Source organism: Haliaeetus albicilla, chromosome 5 (genome assembly GCF_947461875.1).
Source record: "Haliaeetus albicilla chromosome 5, bHalAlb1.1, whole genome shotgun sequence".
NCBI classification, from domain to species: Eukaryota; Metazoa; Chordata; class Aves; order Accipitriformes; family Accipitridae; genus Haliaeetus; species Haliaeetus albicilla.
In genome coordinates, this window is record NC_091487.1 from 36,221,460 (window position 1) to 36,246,915 (window position 25,456).

The 25,456-nt window shown below is 37.6% G+C and overlaps 1 long non-coding RNA gene across 1 annotated transcript in view; it reads left to right on the top strand.

Annotated features, from left to right (window-relative positions):
• Window positions 1-234: 234 nt before the first annotated feature.
• LOC138685495 (uncharacterized) overlaps window positions 235-25,456 on the top strand; it is a 38,667-nt gene continuing 13,445 nt past the window's right edge. Inside the window, exons 1-2 of the long non-coding RNA XR_011324778.1 lie at window positions 235-1,253; window positions 1,689-1,792. This is a non-coding gene — a long non-coding RNA (uncharacterized lncRNA). The remainder of the gene's footprint in view (window positions 1,254-1,688; window positions 1,793-25,456) is intronic.

The following is a 25,456-nucleotide window of genomic DNA, read 5'->3' on the forward strand; positions in this document are numbered from 1 at the left end:
GCGCCGCGCCGCGCCCCGCCCCGCCCCGCCCCTCCCCGCCTGCGTCATGCGGCCGGGCTGGCCGGTAAGCCGCTTAGGGCCGGTGCCTCCGTGATTAGCGAGGTCGCTCGTCGGGGCAGGTCTGCCTTCGCCCTGGCGCCCGGCCTGCCGCACCTCCTCCGCCACAGACCTCCTTCCTCCGCCACAGACCTCCTTCCTCCGCCCTTCCCGCCTGGCGGCCTGCTCCCGCCGCCTGCCGGGCCGAGTGCGCCTGGGGGCCGCCAGCCCCCTCGGCCTGACCGTGCCTCACCTGTGCCGGTGGGGTCCAGCTTCTCGTTGGGAAAAGCTGCTCGTCCTCCACCACCTCCCCGCCCCGAGTGGAGCCTCCGCAGGCCCGGGCTGGGTTCAGCCGGCCTCCTCGCTTCCCGGGTTGCGCCCAGCCTCGCGGGCCGCAGGAGGGCCTGCAGAGAAGGCGCGAAGGCGGGCCAGCTCTTCAGCGGGCGTCGGGCATCGGAACTGCAGCTGTCGCTACCGCCGCTGCTGTTTGGTGCTGCGTTCCAGCTTGGTGCTGCTCAGCGTAGAGAAAGCTTGCTGATGTCTAATTATCCTTGAATATTTATATCGTATCAGGAACCTCGCAGCCCTCGCTCCCCACCACGTCTGCAGGCTACTAATGACGAAGCGCGGTTATGAGCGCGCGATGCTCAAACAGGCGGAGAAACTCATGCTAGCTCCAGATTGTAGCTGAGTATGAACAGCTTTAGTATTCCCGAGGCATGGGTGTTACTAAGATTCTCTCTTTGATCTGGTATAACATCCGAGAATGTACCAAAGCGGGTGAGAAAAGTGGCGTGGTTTAGTGATAAATGGAGGGAAAGGTGAGATTTATTCCACATCTCCCCTCGCTTTGCTCCTCCCTCCCATCATAAATTCTGACATGAAGTGCGTTATTTTCTCAGGCACCTCACTGCATCCCTGTCAAATAGAGACTTCATCTGTACCTATTATAGGCTTATAAGTTTTGGCTTGGCTGAAAGTTTTTTACCTAGTGTACCTTAGTCTCACTTTTGGGGGACAAGAGGACAGGCTTTGACAAATTACATCCTTTCTTCAATAAGTTAACTGGGCATGACAATTTAAATTGTAACTTGGTAATTTAAAGCATTTCCTCAGCATCTGAACAACTGCAGGACCATCTGGATTTAATCAGAGGCTACGTCACCACTTTTGTGACCTGCTTTTCATCTTACAATATCATCAGACTTTAAAACAAGGTGATCCATAAGATATCAAGCTTATGACACAAAACTGCTGCACAAAGAAGGCATTTGATAGCATTAAAAATGAGCTGCTAATATATAATCAAGTCCTTGGGTCAGGCAATGTTTCATCTGAAAAGTTTCATAACCATATCGATCTTAAAAGTCATTAGAGTCGCTCACCATGATCATTCCCCTTTTGACCCCAAATGCCCCGGTGCTTAGGAATCCATTCTAATTTCCAGTCTAAATTTATTCATGTCCTGTTTATTATTCTAGTGCCAATATTGCCCTATAGTTTAAACAGTTCTCACCTTCTATCATGTCTGTTTGCCATAAGAGAATAATTTTATCCTCTCAACAATTTCATTTTGCTAGCCTTACAGTCTTAGTCTCCTATTGCAGGATAGCCTGTTTCCTTAATCATCCTAATGTCACTTTTACCTTCAGTTTTGCAGATGTTGCAGTTTCAGTTCAAGCTGTCCTGTGTGCATAGTGTTTAATATACACATGGTTCTCTTACTCATCTGAGCACTTCAGCCGTGGATATCCAGGTACATATGGTCAGTAAGGGTTTTTAAAAATTATTTTCTTTGAGCTGTGCATGCTGACAAAAAAATTTATCAAAGGAAACAAATGACAGGTTGTTTTAGAGAACGTGACAATTACCAGATGATGCACACTTAAAAATGCTTGGGCTTTCCAAACCAGACCTTTCCTGTGAAGTTTGTCAGGAGCATATAGTAAGATACCAAATGGTTTTTAGAAGGCTGCCAGCTAAATGTGGCTAAGTTGGATGCTGACGCTAGACAGTGGCAGAAATGGCAGAAGTTCTTCTTACGTGATGTGATCTTATGTTGAGCTTTTAAAGGGCAGAGCAACTGGTTTGTTCAGTCAAGGCTGCCAAACAGAATAATATTTTTGTTACCGGGCCTGGTTATTAAATACCTCTTCTGAAAAGAAGCTGTTCTGCAAGTCCACATAGGGGGCAAATTTTGTAATAGTAATGTAATTTATGTCAAGGGCCCAGTTCCATTTCCAGAAGCACACAAGCTGTACCCTGGCTACTTAGCAATGACCACAGACCATCTAGCTGCTGATATTATCAGGTTAATCATCCCAGGGCTCAGTTGCAGTCATTTCCATTAAGAATTCCCACTTCCTTTGATTCTGTTTTTGATATGCACACTCTCACCTGTTTTACATTGCTATCTGGGCCTGGAAAAACTGTCGTCTTAGCTAAGCATCCTTAAACTTTTTCTAAATATCTTCCTTAGCCTATTTTCTTTTAACTTACTTTTTGCTGCGGTCTTCTCTAAATTAAGGAAAAAATCAGAGTTTCTTGTAATAACTGCAAGGTGCTGAAAATTCATATTCTTTTTTGAAACTTTCTTGTCCAATTCCATGTTCCTTTTCATGTTTGGGTTTTTTTTAATTTGTGTAAATTTGACTGGTAGAGGAAAGATCTAATGCTGCTGCTTCTGCACAGTGCTGATAGAGGAGTGCCAGTCTACCACACTTGTAGGATGCTTTTAACGTGTTAGAAGTTTGCATTAAGAAAATAATACTTCTCTAACATTGCTTATTTTAATGTTTTTGAGCCAAATTTGCTACACTGGTATAAACAGGAGATTTTGGCAGAAGAGCTAGCTACATCAATCTTATTACTGAAGCTGAAGAAAGGCAATGTCATGCTTTTTAAATAATTACTTGCAATAAATTCAAACCTCAAACAATTTTAGCTGCAGTTCTAATATAGAAAAGTGTATACTTGGGGAATTTTTAATATTTTAAAATTTTTGGCAAGGCCTAATTGTGTATTTTCAAGGAAAACAATTACCTGTGAGAGATTCCAGTGTATGTAATTTACCTTAGAACAATGGTTTTTTACTACTATTACTATAACACATAGCCTGATGTGATAGGATGGCTTTATGGACAAAAGATGGGGTATATTCAGTCCTTAGAGACATCGTAGTTGTAAATGAACTAAGTGGGTCATCAGAAGTAAAACCGACCAAGCACTTACATATACTGCATGACTTTCTGTACCTGCCATATGTGAAGCTGTATGAAACATGAAGTGAGGAATGAACACTAGGACATCTAAGATAGCACCAAGGAGCTATGCTTACCCTTTCCTCTCTCTCAAGGGCAGTTTTTGTACAGTTACTTTCATGGTTCCCTTGTAAATAAGTTCTTTGTGCACTGCTTGACAGGTTTGAATAGTCAAATTTTCCAGATGGGTAAAGGAGTCTAACTAGATAAGGTAATTAAGGCATAATAGGATTTTATAAGATCATGATATGTAATCTGAATCATGTTTTTCTGCAGGAGTGAAAGAATATAGATCCAAATATATGCAGATCTAACATACAGAAATGTAAACATATCTACATATAAAAAATAAATTACTAGCTCCTTCCTCTTGTGTTCTCATATTTTAAAATTTTATATTGGTATTAAACACATTTGCATTTTTAAATTATTTCGGTGACTGAGTCTGGATATAGACAAGCTCAGGAATTCTTTGAGTTGTTTCCTTTGCAGTTACCTTGAACTCCAAATTATATCTTTGGTGTCATCTTCACAAATATAACAGTAGTTCCTCTGGCAATTTATGGTGGAAAACAGAAATTTTGGTAGTGATTTTAGATGCAACACAGAAGTCTAATGTATAAAAATTAAAAGCTTGAATGTGCAGCAAAGCAAAGTACTTGTGCAGAGGCAAAGAAAATTATAAGGGTAGGATGGATAAATGAACTGAAAAAAACTAGTTCTACTGTTCAGAACTGATTAAGGTGTTATGACTGTGTAGTGTTATACTGATACTCTGATTTTTTTCTGAAACCTGCAGAAGGGAGTTGCATCTTAATATTTTCTGCTTTACATCTGTGTTTGCTTTTCCTTGTTATGATGCCCCCCCTCCTTTTTCCAGATTGCATTTCTCACAAACAGCTTACTTGTATTTTCTACTTTTCCTGATATTTTATCTGCAGTAAACTTTTCCCTCTAGCTGTTGTGTAAGTAGTACTATCCCAATTCATGCTGTTATGTTACCAGCCTCTCTTCTTTTTTATTCCTCCTTGGGTAGAATTTACATTCAACAAAGTGTACTGACATTTATGGATCTCCTCCTAGATCTGCCCAGTAGATGTTTGGGATGTATAGTAGATGGGATATTTGAGGGGGTGGTATTTACTTCAGGACTATTAACTGTTTAATCTTTAGCCTGCAGGTTGGAGACAGGATGGCTCAGGCAGTTAGTAATGGGATAAAGCTTTTCACCTCTGAATCGCCAACTCTGGGCCAGATTAGTAGGAACAGAATATTTCCACCATCTGGTGTCTGGTCAGTGACGCATATGAGAGAAATCAGTAGCCATCCCTGCTACTGGTGAACAGCTTTACAATTAAAAAACCCCAACAAACCCACTGTGAGAATGATTGCACCACAAACAGCTCCAATGAACATGAGGACAAAAATCCCACTAGAAACCTAACGGTCAGGCCTCAGCACCCTGAAGGGACCATAGGAAAATTTGTCAGTGTGGGCTGTCAGGAGATGCTGTTTCACTGGTAATATTCAGTTTATAGAAAGCTAGTTTTTTTAAAAGCGAACAACTGATAATTCGTGGCTGAAAATTACAGCAGCTTGTAAGAAAAGTGACTTGATTTTTCTGTGATGTGGAACAGCAGGTATCAACATCTTCCAGAACCCTAACGGTCTTCAAAATTCAAATATCCATCAATAATATTTCTGGTTGGCATATGATGGCAATACTTGAATAGGACATAGTTCAGCTGAAAGAGATGCTCTATTCAAATGTATGAAGTTTTTGCCTTATTGCAATCTGAGACAGGTGAGCTCAGGCTGACTTAATGAATGATAAGTTACAAATCAGTATGCCAAGTTGAAATTCTTTGTAACATAGCACTTCTGAACACTGCATCCATTTCCTATGTTAGAAATAAAGTCAGATGTAATTACAGAATCTGTGAATTGGGCTAGCGTCGGAATTGCCGTAATCTTCTGAAGCAATTTGCTATGTGAATGAAAAAAAACAAGTTAAATAGCCACTTAACAGAGAAAGAAAAAACCCTTACTGTAATATTCAGAAAAGGTTATACTGAAAATTATTATTTGTAACTATAATCTTTTATTTTAATATGGAAATCAAAAGCTAATACTAACCACTTTAGGGCTTTCTTTAATGTTCCTGAAGCAAAGCTGTGCTTTTAGGGTGATAATTTTAAGAGAATCTAGACGCCTAGGCCTTAATAAAGAGCTTTAAGAAATGCGTGAAGAACTTGGGATCTGATTTTCCGGGTTGCTAACACTGTTCGGTTTTGTTTGAAGTCAGACATCTGAATGGCAGTTATCGTAGTTTCAGAGCCATAATTAAGACTACGACGAGATGATAGCAATGCAGTTTGCGTTCGCCTTCGCCTGCAAGCGTCGGTGTTCCGTGCCGTGCCCTGCCCTGCCCTGTAAGAATGAACGGAGACCTAGTTTTAAAGGTTGTTTTTCCTGCCGCTGACCAGGAGGTGGTGCCAGCGCACCGGCCGTCCCCGCCCTGTCCTGCCGGGCCCGGGGCCGGCGGCGCGGCGGAGGGGCTGGGGCGTCCCGGCCCCCCCAGCAGCCCGGCAGGTCGGAAACCCGGCTGTGGTGTAAGTTTCGGTGGGCTTTCCTCAGGCCGAGCGGTACAGCTCAGTCAAACCCAGTAATACTGCCCTAGGTGAGGTCGCGTGTGTCTTTAAAGGGGTGGAAGAGCAAGAAACAAGCCGTTTAGAAAAGCGGCGTTTTGTTCATTTGTTCTCCCTTGTCTTAGCTTTGTGTTTTGAATCCTTTGTCCGGTTTCTTTATGCATCTACCTGCTTAACACTTTCCTCTTCCTTCATTTTATTCTCTTTCTCGGTAACTGATTCTTCTTTCTGCCTGCTCCCCCTTACCGTTTCATCCTTTTTCTTAGCCTCTTGACCTTCTCCCAGACATCCTTACTGAGATGCCCAGATGCTGTTTATTTTTAAAGATTATCAAAAAAAAGAGGAGAAGACAGGTGTCATTAAGGTATGCTGAAGTAACTCCAAATAAAAGCTGGTATCTATTTTTCATACCTTATTCTCTTTGCATAGCTTTGCTGAAATTGATATTCTCTTGCAATTGTGAGTGACTGTTTCATTAACGCCCCCACACCCTTTATTCATATATGTTTACTGTTGTATACCTATGGTTATCTTGTGGTTATTTTATCTTCTAGCAACTTCCTGCCTCATGAGCCATGGATCACCCAGGCATCATAACCCTTGAATAGTTTTTCTCATCCACAATATTCAAGAAGCAGAGCCTGTAGATTTTCTTTGCCACAAATATAGTGAGTTAATTCTCGCTAGTAATAGCTTACAAGGGCAGTAGCCTTTTAAAATAAACAAGCTTTGCGAGCTTTGTAAAATGTTGTAACTCAAGGTGGTGTAAGGCAAAGACTGGAATCCATTTTCCATCTGTATAGCAAGAATCTTCAGATTTTAGTAACAGACTGTGGTGGGTGTGATGTCACCCATGGTTTGTATACTGGGATTACACTTTCATAGCAGCTACAGAGTACATAATGACTTTACATTCTGGTATACAAAGAAGTCAGCTAAGACATTTCACCTCAAATATGTGCTTATTTTGCTAGGTCTTTAATCTCAGAAGCATACAGATCTTTTTTTGAAAATATTTGTCTCTGCAGATTCAGTTACTGAATAGCAAACAAATGCAGCAAAATCATCTTGCCTTCAATTGCAACTATTTTACTTAACAATTCTTGTTTCAAGCACTTTACTGAATGTGATATATTTTTTGTGCTGCCTGCTATACTTTCATTCTCTTCAATCTAATTTATTTATTTCTCCCTTTAATCCTTCCATGTCCTTAAATCTTTTGGTTCAGCCTAATCCTTCAAATCCTATAATTACTCAAACAAAGCATTTTAACCTTGTGGCCTTCCTGGACTCTTGCCTATTGCTTATGACGTGTAGGTCTCGCTTGACTAATGATGTTTACTGCTGCGTTTTTTTTCCTAGGATACTCATGGAAAATTTCATGCCACATAGCTCCTGTTTATAGCAGGGCTCAGTGTCACAGTATTACTATGAACATTGTAAAAATTGTACGGCTGCTTTCTACTATTTGAACAATTGCTTCTTTTAGTCAGAATTTATAGCTGACCTTGATGTAATCCCAAATAATAGAAGTCCAAAGCCTAGATTTTGATTTCAAGTAACTATTCCCAAGTTCTTTGTGTCTCTTCAACAAGTATATTTTTACATACTGTGTAAAGCATATAACTAGTTTAATTCAGGCATCTAAGAATGACAGCACTATGTTGGGTTGCCTGAATATTTTTCTAAACACTTCATAAACACATTGTATTCATTTCCCTTAGGAAATTTTGAACGCTAGGGTGAGGTTACTGATTTATGGTACTTATAATTTTTCATGTAAGGTATATTTGTAAAAAGTAGTCAAACTTTTACTTTTATTTTATTTTATTTTATTTTATTTTTTGAAAGAGTAATGAGTAGGCCAGGCTCCAACTAAAATTAATCAGTGGTTTTTTTAATAGGTAGGAGCAATATTTAAAAAGATGATGAAGAACAGTTTTATATCATGCTATTAAGGGGAAAAAGGAAATAAAGGTATGCCAGGAATTTTAGAAAAAGGTTACAAATTTTAATGACATATGGTACTGAAAAAAAATGACTTGTTGACAGTGGTGAAAGCAAATGTTAATGTCTTAAAGGACTGGGTGATACTAAGGTGCAGAGGAGAAAAGAACATAGAGACAGAAAGAGACTGGAAAGATATCAGAGAGGTATCGAGAAGAGAGGTATCAAATTAAGCATGTGAAAGTACAGGAAAACAAGTACCTCGGATGTGAGTAATAGAAACAAACTGGCCTGAGGGAATAAAGGAAGTATATATGTGTGTCTATAAATTTTGTATGTAGTTGAAAATGTTCTATTAAATTTAATGGTTCTAACTGAAAAAAAAAGATCCTACTTTCAACATTAAGCATCTGTGTTAGGGAAAAATTCTAAACTGTTCTGAATATCTTGTGTAGTGAGAAAGATATATTTCCTTGGGGGTAATGGTAAACAGAAAAGTCATGAAAACTGCATCTGTATTCTGTGTTCAGCTGTTCAGAAGCTGTCATGGAGGATACATACACATGGTTGTACGGAGATGTACACAGATAGCTTAAATTCTACAAGGTCAAATAGCAGGAGACTCTGCTTGTTACTGTATTTATCACCTGTGAGCAAAATTCTCTAACAAATGTTTGAGCCACAGCTTCTGGTCCTCAACTCTGTGCCTTTTATGTACAGTTTATACATCACATTTACCAGATATACATTGAGTGATTTTCTTCTAATGTATACACATTATTTTAAACAGCCTAAACAAACCGTGGAAGCATTTATAAAAATAAGCTGGGATGACTTTTAGGCACCAGAATCTTGCACATCTGGACCTGACACAGATTTATGGCCTTACCTTTTCCAACATATCTTTGAGAGAGGTTCTGCCTAAGAAAATATGAGTTCTCCTTATAAGGCACATTAAGCCCAGCTGGAAACAACAGAACGCCTGGAACTTTTTTCTCAATATGATTTCTTGGGAGAATATTTTTTCTGTGCTTGAGTAACCAAGTCTAAGCTATTGAAAATGAAAGGTTTGTAAACCAGCTGTTCCTTTTCCTCTTTCCCTTTTTGTATTTAGAATAACCAGACAGACTCCTAAATTCATTTTCCCATCCCATCCCAAAAAGGACATAATTTTAGGTACCAGAAGGGGGAACAAACATGATAAGAGATAGGATGTGGGAGAAAAGGCATTTCCAGGGAAGAGACATTAGAAAGACCTGCACTGTACAATTTGCGGAGGAGACGTATGAGCTCAGATTTCCTCCCAGTGAAGTCAATGAGAGCAGAGCTGTCTCATGAAAAAGCTTACTGATTAATGAAGAGCATTGAGAAAGACACAGTACCCAGGATATATTTCTTGTATTCCTAAATACAGTGAGATTAAAGAAGCTATGAAGCAGCAATTAAAATGCAGATAATGTGGCAAAACATGTAGGTAGAGATAATACAGTTTTTTAGACCAAGCTAATACTGTTGGAAAAATGGAGACCTTTTGGGACACACACAACTTTTGTGCGTGTGAACCAAGCAAACAAACATCTATATCAGCATAGATTAACTAAGCAGTTGAGTTCACCTCTGCAGGATGTTGCTTAGACAAACAGCACAATATGATGTGATATAATATAAATGAGAACAGGATTTCAGTTAGACTAAAATTAAAATGTTACAAACACTGATAATTTAAGGAATAAGATTGTAATCGGTAGGAACATGAAAAAAAGGCACCATTTTAATACTGCTGCCAGACCCATTATTTTCCTCTTTCCTTTAGCATTTGTCGCTGCTGATAAAAATACCCTAGATTTACTGAAAATATCCTAGACTACTACATTGCTTGACTGTTTGAGAGAACTCACATCTGCAATGTCTTTGAGCTTGCCATTGCTTGCATGAAATTATTACAGCTGTGAAGAGAAGGTGTAAGTGAATTAAATCAATTTAAGAATCAGCCATAGTTGTTCACAATGAGCAGTATTGAATCCCTGCAGCCTTTTTAGTAATATAGTCATAATAGGCATTATGCACAATGAACATCAGAAGTCTACTATTATTAGAGCAACAAAGCATCATCCTGGTTTCTTCATTTTAGACCTGCTTCTTGCTGTTAATCAGGAGTAACTCATTAAGTGAGCAACAAGTTCTGGGATATTTTCCTCTTTTCACTAAATGTTAGCCATAGTGCTTTAACATGCAAAATCCTCTGTGTCTATTCTACAGCTTAGCCTTGTACAGATCCTAGCCCTGTCTTCATAGCTCTTTCTTGTTGGTTAGTTACCATGTTCTTATTTTCTTTGGTGAAGCCTGTCAGGACAAAAAAATGGTAAATCTTCAGGCAGTTTTGATTTGACTAGTTTTTAAACTTCTACTTGGTTTCTGCAAGTGTTGGCTATGACATGATAAAAATTTTACCACTTTTCTAAATCATGAGGAGATATTAGGTTCTATTTTTATCCTTTTAAATCTGGCTCCATTTTTATCCTTTCTGTTTACTCTGTTTACTCTTTTGTATCTGTATTTTGCAATATTTCCGTTTTTGGCTACAGTTTTTCCAATTTGCATTCAAAAAAATTGTATAGATAACTTGCAGGCTGAGCTTTTTTCTTTAAGTAAGGGAAGTCTTTAAGCAATCTGATTTTCACATTGTAGGCTACATATTCTGTTCTCGACATGGTTCACTTCCATGAGATACAGATTTGGAAGATCCATAAATAAAATTATTCTTCTTCCTGTCTCTTTTATTTTTTTTTTTTTTTTTTTTTTTTTTTTTTTTTGCTATGTACCTGCTCCTATATATCTGCCATCTAGATTGTCCCCACAAAAAGGGGAGGGAGAGCTGCGAAGCGGCTGTGTGGGAACTTCCAGATCTCATCTGCATCTTGTAGAATCCACGTATTTTGGTCTGTTGCTATGGGATTCTTTGCACCTCACTGCACTTAATATGGAGAGTTGTGTCCTCCTCATTCACATTTTAATAGTGTGTCTTATGCTGTTTTTAATGGCAATGGCATTCTTACACTGTCACATTACTGTATCTCAGATGATACCTTCATTTTTATTTTTAATCGTATTTTGCAATGCTGTCATTCTTAGAGAGTTTTTTAAAGATGAATTCTGTGGCTATTGATTGAAGTGAAGGTTTGTGGAGACTTCTAGAACTATTTCTGTTATTTGCTGGTTTATTTAAAAACAGGGATTCAAAGCAGATAGTTTCTGCCAATCTTTGTTAAAGATATAGGGCTTGTTTCCATTCAGAGTTATCTACTTGATGCCCTGGGTTCCATAGGAGACAATTTGTCATAACTAAAGTAAAACAGCTATTCTCAAAATCAGATTCAAATAGACTACACTAAGCTGTTTTTAAGCTGCAGTGGAATTAAAATGTGAAATACAACCTAAAATATTGTGGTTGAGACATTCCCCATCCAACAGTGAGCAAAAATAGTATGCAGCTGTTAGGCTACAAATGTGTATCCAGGCCTACAAAGAAAGAACAAGGAGAGGAAATGTCATTTTAACTGCAGTACTGCAGTACGATATCCTAACAATCTCATCTTGTAACTCTCTGTTCTCCTGTGCCTGTACTGCCTGTTCCTCTCTTCCTTCAAAGTACAGAAATTTTAATTCTGGGCCCAAATGATCTCAGACATGTCAAAAAGAAGCCAGTTATAACTCTAGTTTTGATTGTACTTTACTTCTAAGCCGGTTGTTCTGCATCACTCCACATGGCGTCTTCATGGACTGTAAATCCGTAAAAATAATGCGGGAGCCAGTTCCCTTCAAATCCAGCCTTTCATTCTTCTTTCCTTCACCTTCTTCCTTCTCTTCCGTGCACATACATTTTAACACACAGATAGTGTCTGACCCACTTGTGCACTTTACAAGATTTAAAGCTGTTTACTTTAAAGGCTAGATTTTTTTCTGAAGGAAGGTGACCTAGTAGATGAATAATTTTAAATTGCTTTAGGGAGTTAAGTCTGTTAGGAGAAGCTGATTTTATTTTTGAAGGCTTGGAAAGGATTCTTCTTTATTTTCCGAATGCATACATTCAGAGGCAATGTTGCTCAATATGCTGCTGTAGGTGAGCTTCCCAAGTAAGTCAGTGGAAGGCAGCAGGTGGAGAATTCCCCTAGAAGAAAGGTCAGAGGAATGGAGTTTTTCTCGGTCTGGAGAGGAGAAGGTCTGGGGGGATCCAGTCACAGTCTTCCAGTACCTGAAAGGGTAGCTATGGTGGAGAAGGAGGTGCTCTCTTCTCAGGCATGCACTGTGACAGGACAAGAAGCAACAGGCACAAGTTGCTTCAGGGGAAATTCCCTCTGGATACAGGAAGGATTTTCTTCACCATGAGAACAACTAAACCCTGGAATACGTTGCTCAGAGAAGTGGTGGAGTGTCCCTCACAGGAATTACTCAAGACTTGGCTTGGCAGGGACTTGGATAACCTAATCTAAATCCCTGCTTTCAGGAGAAGTTTAGACCAGATCATCTTGAGAGCCACCTTTCAACCTGGACTATTCCATGATTGCATGGTTCTTCTTGTTACCTAACTTGTGAATTCAAAGATCTGAAATAATCTGTCTTTAGGGAGAAAAATCAAATATTATTTTTAGTGTGCTGGTGAACTATTGTGATGAGGACTCAAAGCATAGTGGTATACAATATATAGAAAGACAAAGAGACATATGGAAAGACATGCAGAAAGCCATAAGACATACAAAAAGATTATGATACATAAAAAGTCATCCAGTCAGGCAAAGTCCTTCACAGGCTCCTTCTCCCATTTTGTGACAGCATCAGTTGTAGTGAATGTCTTAGTTACTGAGACTGGGGTAGGATGGAAATAAGCTTCTCAGACACTTCCCAGACTTTAGAAAGCCAGAGTAGCCACTGTTTTCATTGGTATTGGAAAAAGTGTCAGAGTACGGGGGTCTTCTACTGAGAAAGCTGTGTCTTCCCACCTAATTTTATAATTCAAATATTTGCTGTTTATAAAGCAGTAAGATCTTTTGGTTTGCTCTATCAAGAATAAAATGATGATTTTCATAGATAAGAACTGCCTGGAGACCTGGGTCAGCTATTACACAAGCTAAAAATTATTTTGTTAGTTTTGTGGTTTTGTTTTTGTTTTTTTTCAGAAGACTTTTAGGGTGGAAACAAGAAAAGAGAAGAGAGGACTTTTTAAAAATAGGTAGCTAAAAGCATAACAGCTAGTATATTAAATTCTTTGTGTATATTGAAATTAGAGAACCAGTATAAGAAAGCCTGGAAGTCCTCAAAAAATCAGGGTATAAAGGAAGTATTTCAAAAGATCAAGGTGAATGTAAATGAGAGGTTTCACTGAATTAGTATTCATTAATAGTAAGTAAAGATAAATGCCTACACTGCCTTTATTTGGTGTAGAGAAGGCTTTACAAAGCATGAAGCGTACAGCATAAACTGTAAGTTAAAGGGAAATGGATACATTTAAGAAATTACATCGTAGCAAATTGCCAAGGACAATAAAAGACTTGGAAGCCACAAAAAGCAGGTGTCACTGTGCCTTTTATGTAGCCAGTCACTGGCGTTCCAGATCCAGAACTGTGTGTTATATACCTTTACTCCCTCTCCGATGTATGGGAACATCAGAACCTTTAAAAAATGATTTGAACATTTTTCACTATGAATAGGGAGCCAACTCAGAAACAGTAAGTAGATGAATGTGCCTAAAATCCCGTGCCTTAGTGGAGCAAGAATACTTCATATACATGGCAGGCAAGTTCTTCATATATTTATCTCCATTTTGTGTCTGCTGCTGTGAGTGAGTACTGTGACTATAATGGTGATAGTAGTAGTGGGTTGATACTACACAGAGTCTTCCCTGCTGTGATAGGGCCATATGTCCCAATAGGTAGGCTGGGCAGGGGTTAAAGCTCTGTTAGTTGTCTCCACATTCCGCCAGTGTTTGCCCTGCCTGCATTTAGATAGTAAATAATAGAGCATCCTGCACTATTTTATTTCAAAACCCTACTGCAAGAAGTGCCTATAGTATCTGCTGGTTCAGAGCATTTTTTCACCAGGAAAGTGGTAGACACAGATTTGGTGCACTTCTTAAGTGAATGGAGTCGAAACCCACTTTACTGCTTTCCTGGAAAATGCCTTAGTCACCAAATTATTGCCTACGCTGGTTGGAGGGCATTTTCTTGCTCCTCTGAAACTGACTGACTGTGAAGAAGAAAAGAGAAATTCCAGGCTCTGTTATAGCATGAGAAAGCCCAGGAGGAAATATGATTATTTAGGCAGCATTCTGGCACTTGCAAGGTGTTGGTCCCTGTTTACATGAATGTTTCTGCTTTTTTTTATTAAGCATGCATTGACATTTAAAATGCAAATAAAAAGATTAGGGAGCAAAGCACAGAATCCACCCCGCCAACGGAAGTCCCACTTTCCTCATAGTTTTCTTACCCTGCAAGTCTTACATTCCTTCCTGCATGGAATCACGCCACAGCTCCAGCAGGAAGGGAGGACATGGTAGTGTCTAACAGAGGAGGCAGAGCTCTGAGTTAAAGCTTGTAAATATTCTTATTAAGCTTGTAAATAGTTTTATTATAATAAAGCATAAATTAACTTACATATGAGACAGCATCTTTTAAGGAGGGAGAAACTTTTCTCTCCAGATCTTTGTTGGGATGCAAAACTAGCTCCTGCTGTTTGTAATGAAAATGTTCCAGTTGCGTTAGGGAAAGAAACCTATAGTCATGCAAGATTCTTCCCCATGCTTCTCCTTTCCACGTACTTGTGGGATAAGCTCACAGGAAATAGTAATTTTATCCATCAACATCTTAAATCCCCCTGGGATCTTGAATAAAACACTGTCCACAGTGAAATAAATTACAAATCTTTCACTGTTATTGTTCAATAGTAGGTTAGGATTTCATGCTTGGTGTCTTTCATATTGTGTTTTTGAAGTTTGTTCATCAGCTGGTGCAAAAATCTACGTACAGATACCTCTCATTCCTCTTGTTTCATAAATTTATATATTTTATGTCAATCTTACTTGGTAATTTATGATTTTTTCTTCTCATATCACTTCTTTATCATATAAGCATTTTGTTCAAACTGCTTCAAGTAAAGTTCTTGAGGATCTATAATATGATTTAAGTGAAAGAAGATTTGGGGCTGATACTCCCTTTTTCTCTGTGGTTTTGAGAATTCCCAGGTTAACCTTGGTAATATAGCAATAAGGTGTAAAGGGTATGAGCCATTAATAGGTGCCACTGGTTCATAGCCATTATGTTTAAGTTAAAACAAGTTTGCAGATGCTCACAGAACCACCATTCCATGGCCTCAGTCTCCGAAACAAGTTTATTCTTAAAAAACTCCACTTTAGCAATGTCAGAAAGAAAGACAAGCTAAATCCCAAATTCTGTTAAATGAGTAAGTTAGTAAAGTAAGTACATGAGTGATGAGTAAGGGTTTAATTACTACAGTGGTCAATTTACATTTTATTAAGTTGCAAATGCGGTCAGTTTTCGAGAGAATTTTCACAGAAGACAACTTCTTGTGAAGCATAGTGTAAAATAGTGCCCATTTCATTACAGTCCTTGATAAAAAACCAATAACTTGCATTCAGTATAAATAAACAGAGAATAAAACAGTCCAGCACCACATATATTTCATATTATTCAAACTCTGCTTTTCAGAGAAAGTGATTAATTCCCCCATCCACCTTTTTTTTGCATCCATCAATAATATCTCAAAAGTGTACAGATATTACTTATTTTCACCACAACTCTGCAAAAGAGAGACATTATTAACCTTGTTTTATGGAGGGGAAACAGATTTAAAGGGCTATGTTCACACTATCTACTGTGATCTCCATTCGGGATAACAATTAGTGGCTTAAGCAAATCGCTTTTCAGGGCTGCTAGACCCTGACTGCCAATTTTGCTACCAAAGGGAAGCTAAGATTGTCTATTTGGTATTATGAATTGCACAGCAGTCTGGTGAACTTACACTATACTAAGATGTTTGAATACTGCTCAGAAAAATCAGGTTAAAAAACCCATAAATTTTGAGTATCTAGCTTGGGACATTCATGGTGTGATTTCTTCATTGAACTTGGCATTAAACATTTCATATGTTCAGACACGACTTCCAATATATTTTAGGTACATTTGTGACTGATTGATATATTTGCACACCAGGCTGAAGGTAATAAGCTTGTCATCTAGAAGCATGATCTACTGGTAGCCTGTGAAACGTTCAATTTAAATGATTTGTCAACATTGCACAGGAATTCATAGTAAGTGTGATATTGGACGAGGAGGAGCTGTGGAAAAAAGACTGTATAATTAAAGGCTCTATCATAATGCAGTCAGAAACAATGATAATTTAAGCAGTTCCTAACTTTTAAGTGATTGATTCTACACTCAAATAATATTTTCTTAGTGTATTTTTGTGTGGATAATTTCTTAGCTTAAAAAAAGAGAACTCAAAGGCCCCAGAAATGCCCTAGTGCAGCATCACAGTGAAGCACAGATTCAAAGAATAGAAACCCTACAAACTGCAATGCAAATGTATTGACCTAACAGAACAATCAATAGAAAGTTGCAATTTTCTCTGTGGAGTAACACTGGAGAAGAGTCACTTCTATTTAATTCCATGTTCTGTAGAGCATTCTTTTAGTGGACACATACAATTTTTTTTTATTTTCTCAAACTGGTTTATTTTTAACACATTGGCCAAATTTAGGTGAATTTTCCCAGAATGGTGAAGTTATCTTCCTGACAGAAAGAATGGTGTTTTGCTTCTTTCCTTTTTATAAAGCACAGGAGCATAAAGGTGATCAGCATTTAAAACTGAAAATCATGCATTTCTGCTTAGCTTTTTCTGAGAACTGATGAAATGCAATGGTTGAAATATAAAAAGAAACAATGTGGAATATTTGAGCTTAAGTGTCCAAAATTTGGCAAAACTTTAACTAAATGTAAATATGTTTCTAAAAATCAGAAGTATTAGTTAATCTCAATAGTAGCACAATCAACCCTACGTCAATTCAAATGCAGAAATGTAGATTTTTAAAAGGAATTTACACCTCTAATTCTTCTGAATTAGCAGAATTTATTTTATAGAAAATACTGGCTGTCTATGTTCACTTCTTGGAACTAGGAGAAGTATCTTTTTTGTCTGTAAGTCCCTGTTCCTGTATTTCTCCAAGTAATGTTTGAACTCATTGGTAAATTTCAAGAAGGTTTTGCACAGGTGTAGAAATCTTAAAGATACCAAATGTTTTTCAAGTATTGTGAAAATCTGTAGCAGAAGAGAGGAAAATGACCCACGTCAGTGCTACTATGGAGAGATACAGTAGAGCAGAAACTCTTCTTGGTTGCCATGTGTCCTACATGTGTATCGGAATGAAGTATATCTGCCACATAGTAAAAATAAATCCAAACAACTGCTGGTTACAATAAATTGTTATTTTTAACAATTCCTTTATCTATGCAATCACATTTACTAATCCAATTTTTATCTTTACTGATTGAATCTTGTATATACTAATCCATCTTTATCTTTACTAACCCAATCTTATATAATTTCTTTACTTACACTAGCATTTCTGCATTTGTGACTTTTACAAAACTTATATATTACTATTTATATTTTCTCCATAATGGTGTATCTGGTTGACTATGAATGCCATTTTCTTAGAATGCTGGCATAAATCCACGGCTAAAAGGAAAATGGAATTTCTTATGCTCAGTGGCATGTCCAGTAGCAATAGAAACATGAAGCTGATTATTGCATTTACACTACCTCTGTTCCCCATTAGTTTAGCTTTCTGCTAGCTTTAAGCAGAACATCTTGGGGAAGATCTCTCTTTTGAGCGATAGGAGAAATAAGCATTCCTAATGGTTATTAGAGATGAAAGATTGTTGAAACAATATAAAACACCACAAGGCAACAGTCTCTTAGGTCAGCTGCTTTTTACTTTTCTTTTTGATTCATTGGTTGGAAAATTCCCAGGACTCCTGAAATGCTTGTGGTCAGTTTGGCATTTCCTTATAATTTGTGTTATATAGATTACCTGTCCAACCCATATGACAGGTACCTCTTTTAATGACAATAGACATCTATGTAACACTGTACTGTGGGAAGTCAATTGGGACTTAAAAAATATAAAGTATATGGATTTACAGTGTTGTGCAAGTAAAATTTTCTTTTCTTCCCAAAAGTCTTTTATACAGCTTAACACAAAACTGAAGTGGAGCTAACCTCATATGCTGTGGAAAAAATTAAGAATCAGCGTGAGAGAAGTAGTATTTATACGGTCTTCTTGTGTACTTAAGTCCGTGCCTCTTCTTCCCCATTTCCCAATATATATACACATGTTCTCAAGAAACAGTACGGTTTACAGAACAGGGAGATGAAGTCTTGTTATGTAATTTTTTATATTTTTGTTGTTGTAAAATGGTTTGGGTTTACAAAGAAGATACTGTGGTTTCAGCCTGTACAGCCTCTCAGCATAACCTGATGTCTTACATGGTTGGCTCTTTGGAATAAAGCTTTAATTACTGTTTTCCTTTTATAAATACATATTGAGATAAAAGTACCACCAATCAATTGATTTATTTGAATGCTTAGCTAGGAATTAATCAATTTGAGGAGGATTTTATGTATTATATGTGTCCGATCAACTTTATTAGAGAAGAATTTAACATTTAATTTAAAGATTTCTAGTTCTTACCTTTCTCTCTTCCATCTGCCTTTCTTCTCTATTGTTGCTTTTGTGCTGACTTGTTCTAATTTGTCTTTTAAATTAACAGCTGTTCCAAGGTGGGTTATTGGGATGTTTGGCCGAGCGATTACACTTTAACCCCTCCTCTTATAACTTGATATGTTTCTGCAAAGTAGAATGCATATCTATGATACAATGAAGTACACACAACATTTTAAAAGTTGTTTAAATTCTGTAGCTTTTCTCATCTTTAAGTCTGCAAAATCTTTAAGGAATTCTGTGCGAAACAGAAATCAAAGCAATGATAAAGTCTTTTTTGATGACTTTTTTTTTTTTAATGAAGTCGTAAACACTGTTGTGTTGGCTGTTTTAACACATTAATTCACATGGGATTTCATTTGGATTCCATGTGGCCAAAATAGATTTGTTTTAATAACAATGCAAATTGATTATAGGTTTGTTTTGTCTATTAAGTAGCTGGCTATTTTCGGTGATGTTTTGTAGTTCACATAAACTCCAGTGACTTCCCTCAGAAATTTCAAACACCTCTTTTAAGGCTAAAATTGTAGCAACCCCCCTGAAACAGTCTTTGATGTAAGTGATTTTTCAAGCAGTGACAGGTCAAAGTGACAAAAGGGGACTTTCTCCGGAGAAGTTAACGAGTCTTTTCCCATTCTGCTCTCATTTACACTCTGCCTGAAATTCTAGGAATCTTACCTGTCCAGCTACTGCTTTTTCTGTAAGAAAGCCCCCATGGCTATGATCAGCATGGGTTTTATAAATCCTTTTCATAATGAGGTGTGTTGTGAAGTAGCAAAAATTTCTATTATGAACTTAATGAACTTCTTTGCCAAACCCGTAGAGAAAAGACAGCAAACACAGGGAAAGAGCCAACACTTCTGACCCCATTCAATTTCTTAAGATTGGTATTCCACACAAGTTTTATGGGGATATTTGTATTTCTACTCATTAAATAAATCTTAGTGAAAATAGGAGGCTGTGAGATCTGACCATTCAGACTTTCCACTATAACTTTCATTTCCCTAATTTGTACCTGCATGTAGGTTCATATACATTAAGGAATAAAGGTACTATTTCACAGCTCCTGGGTGCATTGAATTTTGATTTTTACAAAGGTAAGGACTGTTCTCCTTCCCTGTGTGTTTTCCTCTTGTTGTGTGAAACATAGCAAAACAAGAGCACCTTTAACATCACCAGAGGACTTGCACACAGATCTAGGTTAGATTTTTCATTCATACTAAATGACTTTTATGGTGGGCTGAAATGGCCATTTAGTTAGGTCTTCGTTTATGTAGAAATGTTGGGTTAATACAGAAACCACTGGTTAAGTTGCTGTTAATGCTTTTGTCTGTATATTTTGTGGTGTGTTTTGATACTTGATTTTGCTGTGAAAGGATATTGTCCTTTAAAAATCCTTGTTGCTCTGCCCCTTTCATGACCTTCAAAGAAAGTCAAAAGCCCTCCTCTTCTGTGCTGGCATTCTCCTCTACCACAAAACACAAATATTCTTTCCTGGAATGTTTCCTTCTAAGTAGCTGAGAGGGCTAGACTTCTTTCTTTTCTAATAGCTTGTTTTACGGACAATACTTACAGGAAGGAAGATGTCTTCTTTCCATTTGATTTTCATTCCTGAAGCAAAGATTTTAGCCTCTTCATCTACTTCGCTGCATTTTCAGACAAGTAGAATGGTTCATTCTTTGTCTAAGACCCCTTAACCTCATTTTTTTTCAAGTGAAGTCAGCTTGTGTTTCAGCACTGAGGCTGAAGAATAGATTAAATCCTTCATGGTGTAGGTACATCTTTTGTAATACGTATTGGAATTTATGTTTATGTATTGCACACATTATTCTCTAACCGATTTGATAGCTTACTGAAATATATGGTAGTTTTTAAAGGGAAGAGAAAAGCAAAACTTTATTAAACTGAGAAAAGATGTATTCTTTATATAGATATTACAATAGCTGCCAAACCATAATTTGAGCAGAATTACACATTACAAATTATTTTTGGAGTAATTTTCAAGCACAAAGTGCTTGTCTTATTCTATTGCCTTTGAAATTATCACTAAAACTGTCACACACATGGTTAGTACAGGAAACTTATGGAAAGTATATCTTTACAGTTTATGTTTTAATAGGGGAGCCTTTCATAAAAACTCTCTATATTTATTATGTGTATAAGGAGAAAGTCATGATGAAAACAGTTCTTAACATTTTCCGAAATGCTACATATAATTTTTATAACTCTGGAAAAATGTTCTATTTTAGAAATTCCTGAGGGACAAGTATTGCAATGGCCTTAATTTAGTTTTATAACACCTGCCCTTTGAACAGTTATGAAGTAAAACAGATGTTGTCCCATAGCTTATCAGCATGAAACAGAATTCTAAGAAATTGTATATCTTTTCACATTCTTGTAGGCACCATGATTTTCAAATTTATATTCAAAGAAATTGCATATATCATTTTGACATTCTAATTTACTGAAGCTTTTCAGATAGTACCAAAACATATTTCGTGAGCACACAGTTCTCATTTTGTACAGAACGATGAGTCATTTTAGCCTACTGCAATTGTAAACAAGAAGAAATTGTTCTAAGAGCACACATGCCTTCCTGCTACTGTTCATTTTAACATTTATGTAGGACAGGGTGGAGCAGCCACAGAATTTTCACTGTCAAATCTTTTCAATTGCTGGACTTCTATCTTATTTTACATGTTTTTAATCCAAAATTTACACCTGTAAGATAAACTAAGTTTTACAAAAATCTTTTATTTAAAGAAATCAAGACTGACCTTAGGAAGGAAAGTATATCTAAGTCTGCACTAGCTGATTTAAGTAATAATTAATACAGCTTTATTTCTATGCTGGCAATATCTCGATAATTTGCCTTTGATGTTCTTACTTGGTAACAAGAAAAAAAAAAAGAATTTAAAGGCCAGATTCAGTAAAATTTGACACCATAACACTTATGTTTTTAGGCACTTTACCCCTGGATTAGACTTCAGAACCCAGTTTTTATTATTACACTCCCTCAACAGTGGGTTTGAAGTGAAAGATTTGTAAACGTCAACTGCTAAGAAGGAATCTAGGCCGATAGCTAAAATGAGGTGAGGGAGAATCTCAAATCCCATTCCTCAGACTATTTCTTCCAGTCTGCAGGGACACATCCACTTACACAGGATCTGCAGCGCTGAATTACCTCCTGGAGGTGGTCGCTGATGTCCTTTTTTCCTCAAAGCGCAAGTTAGGCATATTCTTTCTTTTGTGAATAGAGAGGGGTAGCTGGAGGATATTCTGAATTTAATTCTCAACTTTTCTGGAAGGTATTCACACCCACATCCAAGAGAATTTCCTGATCAGTAGGCTAGAGATTTCTGCCTGGGCACTTCCTACCTTTCCTGAAGAAGCTGTGCAAAACATTAGCTGAGGTTAGTCAGGGCCACCCAGCTGAGAGATGGGTGATTGCTTATTTCCTGATACAAAACATGCTTTCTGTTGTAGCTTGAAAGAGAATACAGAAACAGACAAGACTGAGAGTATCACAAATGTACTTATTGCAATTTATTCCTATTTGGATACCCAGCACTGGTCACACAACACATTGCCACTTCGAAGGAGCACAAACGTCACCATTTTTTCTATGAAAATTCAGAACAAAATTATGAGGCAGCATTCCTCCAGAAATTTAAGGCAACAGCAATCTTTGCTTATGCTTGACTGGATTCAGTGCATCAGCTTGTAAGATTTTCTGTGGTGCAGATACCATTCTGGCAGAAGAGTCAAAGCCGTAATAGGCCAAAGGCATATGGAGCGTGAAGGCATATTTTTCTTACTCCCCTCTAAAGAATCTCCCAAAAATATATCATGATTCCAACTGACATTGCCCTTCTCAGAAAACCTCATTCTGAGAATTATTAGAGAAGTGTTGTCCAAGAAAAAGTCCTGCTGCAAAGTCAGTGCTTGCTATCAGGAGCCAGAGCTATTGTGATGATTCAGTCTGTCCTCAGATGCAGTGTGATTGAGGGGACAGTCTCCTTTAGGTGATCTATGGATGTTTCTTGCTAGAGCCTCCTCCTGGAAATTTCACAGGTGTGGATCTATTCCTGTTCCCTGGCTTCAGGGAAGGCTGGATCTTCGCTGCTGTTATTAAGACCAAAATTTGGGCTTGTGTCTCTAGCTAGTTACTTAGTGAGTAAGGTCAAGAGTTGTATTGAGAATAACAATACAATGTTAGCCAAGCCTTCAGTTTGTGATAAACCTGAGGTTGTTTTCATACTTTAGGTAAATCAAGTTCAAAACTTAGTCATTCTCCACTTGAAGTCAAGAGTAAGATACCCATTGCCTTCATATGTGCAGAATCAAGCCTTGGGGGAAGTAATAGATGGCCCAAGGAATTCTAGCATAATATATAAGGAGCTGAGTACAGTGCCTGGGAAATGGTAAATAATTTAATATACATATTTCTTACTGTAAGCCTAGTTTTCACTGCAGCTGATTTAGTCAGGACATATTACACTAACATGCATTCCAGTATCTGCCCAGAAGTCCAAACAAGTGATCAGTCATCTCAGGACCAGTTGTTTTTCAGTATACTTGTTTTTCATGAGGTGTTCTTAATCTTGGGATATTTGTTTCCTTCTCATTCATTTAAGAACAGAAGACAGTTTATGTATGCCTAATTTTCCATAGCTTCCTATCTGCTTCTGGAACAAATGTTAGAATATTTAATTTACAGCTGAAAGCACCCAACTTCATATTCAAATGACCCTGTTAAGATGTGTGAAGAAGCTATTTTAGTACTTTCTTCAAAATGCTTTTGTTTTGACATTTCCCACTGTAATAATGAAATGCACAAACTTAGATCTTTTCAAGTATTTTGCTTTACAGTGTCTGTGAGTTGTGTGCAACTCAGAAAAAACATCTGTGAGTTTGAGAAGCACTACATATATATTAGATATTTGATAGCGTGTTTTTTTTCTCAAGGAATATAGACTAAATCTCACCACTTGGAAAAGTCACAAATTTAGAAAACATTACTCATTTTAATAAAGAAGAAAACTATTAATAAGCCAAATCTTGCTAAATGTGAAGATCTAAGTAGTAGCATGGGATTTTTAAATTACTGTTATGATTACTTCTGGATTATAAGTAACAATACTAAACAAGTGCCACTCTGTTGGAACATGACATTTTTTAAAGTATCATGTGAGTTGGAAAAGACTTCGCGAGGTCATCTAGTGCAGTCTCCTGCTCAAAGCCTCTCTAGGGTCCTTGGCTTTACCTCTCTTATTGCTTGTGGTATGAGCAGTGGCGGAGGTTCTTGTGTGCAAAGTGTTACTTGTGAGCCACAGTTAGGACACCACTGGCTTGGTAATAAGAAGAGCACATTTGTTCTTTAGTTAGTCTTTGCTTCTCTAGTTTCCATGGTCCTTTGAAGATCTGGTGAATAACCTGATGCACACCTGTGATTTTGACCCAAGTAATGCAGAAAATAACAAGTTAATCTGCATCTAAAATTCAGAAAGCTGACTCAAAATCATTTGCTCAAACTCTACTCTCTCTGGACTGCTTCGAAATTCTTATCTGGGAAGGTCCTTATGGAATTGTGTCCGAGACCTACGCTGAGGCATCAAACAGGAAAAACTGTATCATGGAATAATTGCTGCATGATGGTGCTGCACCATATCCAGGAACATGTTCAGCTCTGTACTTATCCATGGCATTCATAAAACATGAAGAAGAGATATTTTCTATTGTTGTCCTACCATTGTTGGTGATCTGGAAAAAAATGAAGTCAAAGAAAAAATAGACGATCACATTTAGATACTGTTTTTTGATTTTGTTCCCAACACAGGCCCCACATTATTAATAAATGTTAATCTGAGCAAAGTTTTACATTGGCAGATGGTCAAAATTAAGGATTAAAACTGCTCGCTCAATAGGTCTTAGTTAGAATTAGTTTTATCATGTAGTAATTGGATAAAACATAATTTTCTGATAGACTGAGGAAAGTTCACATTTAGCACTTTCATTATATAAAAAAAATAATTTCCTTACTGTTGCACTTAATAGGTTGTTAGCTAATGGTTAGTTCAGCAATTTTATTGCTAGTTGCAATGTTTTGTCACAAAGCATCTCCTAAAGAAAAGACATTCAGATTTTTTTTTTCTGTTGAGTCTTCAGAATGTGACAGGTGAGGTGTGGGTACAGATTCAGGGAGTAGCAGATTTCTGAGCAGACTTTTGATGGGGTTGTGGGACCTGCAGCTTACAGGGTTCTGTTCCAGCTCCTGTGTGGTACTGGAAGAGCTGGCATCCAGTGTGGATTATTTACTTCTCAGGAATAATGCATACCATCACACTGCAGGGTACTGTATTTCAAGTGCTGTCCTACTGACTGTTTTGTAAGGGGATATTTGATAGCAAAATCAAAGCTAATATTCTAATGTACAAATTACTATTTTTATATAATCTTTATGCAGCACAAAATTTCACAGTGTTTATAAACAGGGATGATAATACAAGCTCCATGCAAGCAAAGGCTGGATTATATGTGTTCCTCACCTGACTGTTGGATACACAGTAGCAGGATTCAGGATAAAAGAAGATGGCATTGCAACTTTTGATTGCTGCCTCCTTTTGATGTGAATGGCATCCCAGTAATGGCTGAAAAGCGTTATGATGCTCTTCCAGTCAGGAGGAGAAACTAATGGTGCAGTCAGTACCGTTAAAAGAAGGTTGAAATACAATAAGAACTTTTATTTCCCTCACTCAGACAGTAAGAGATAA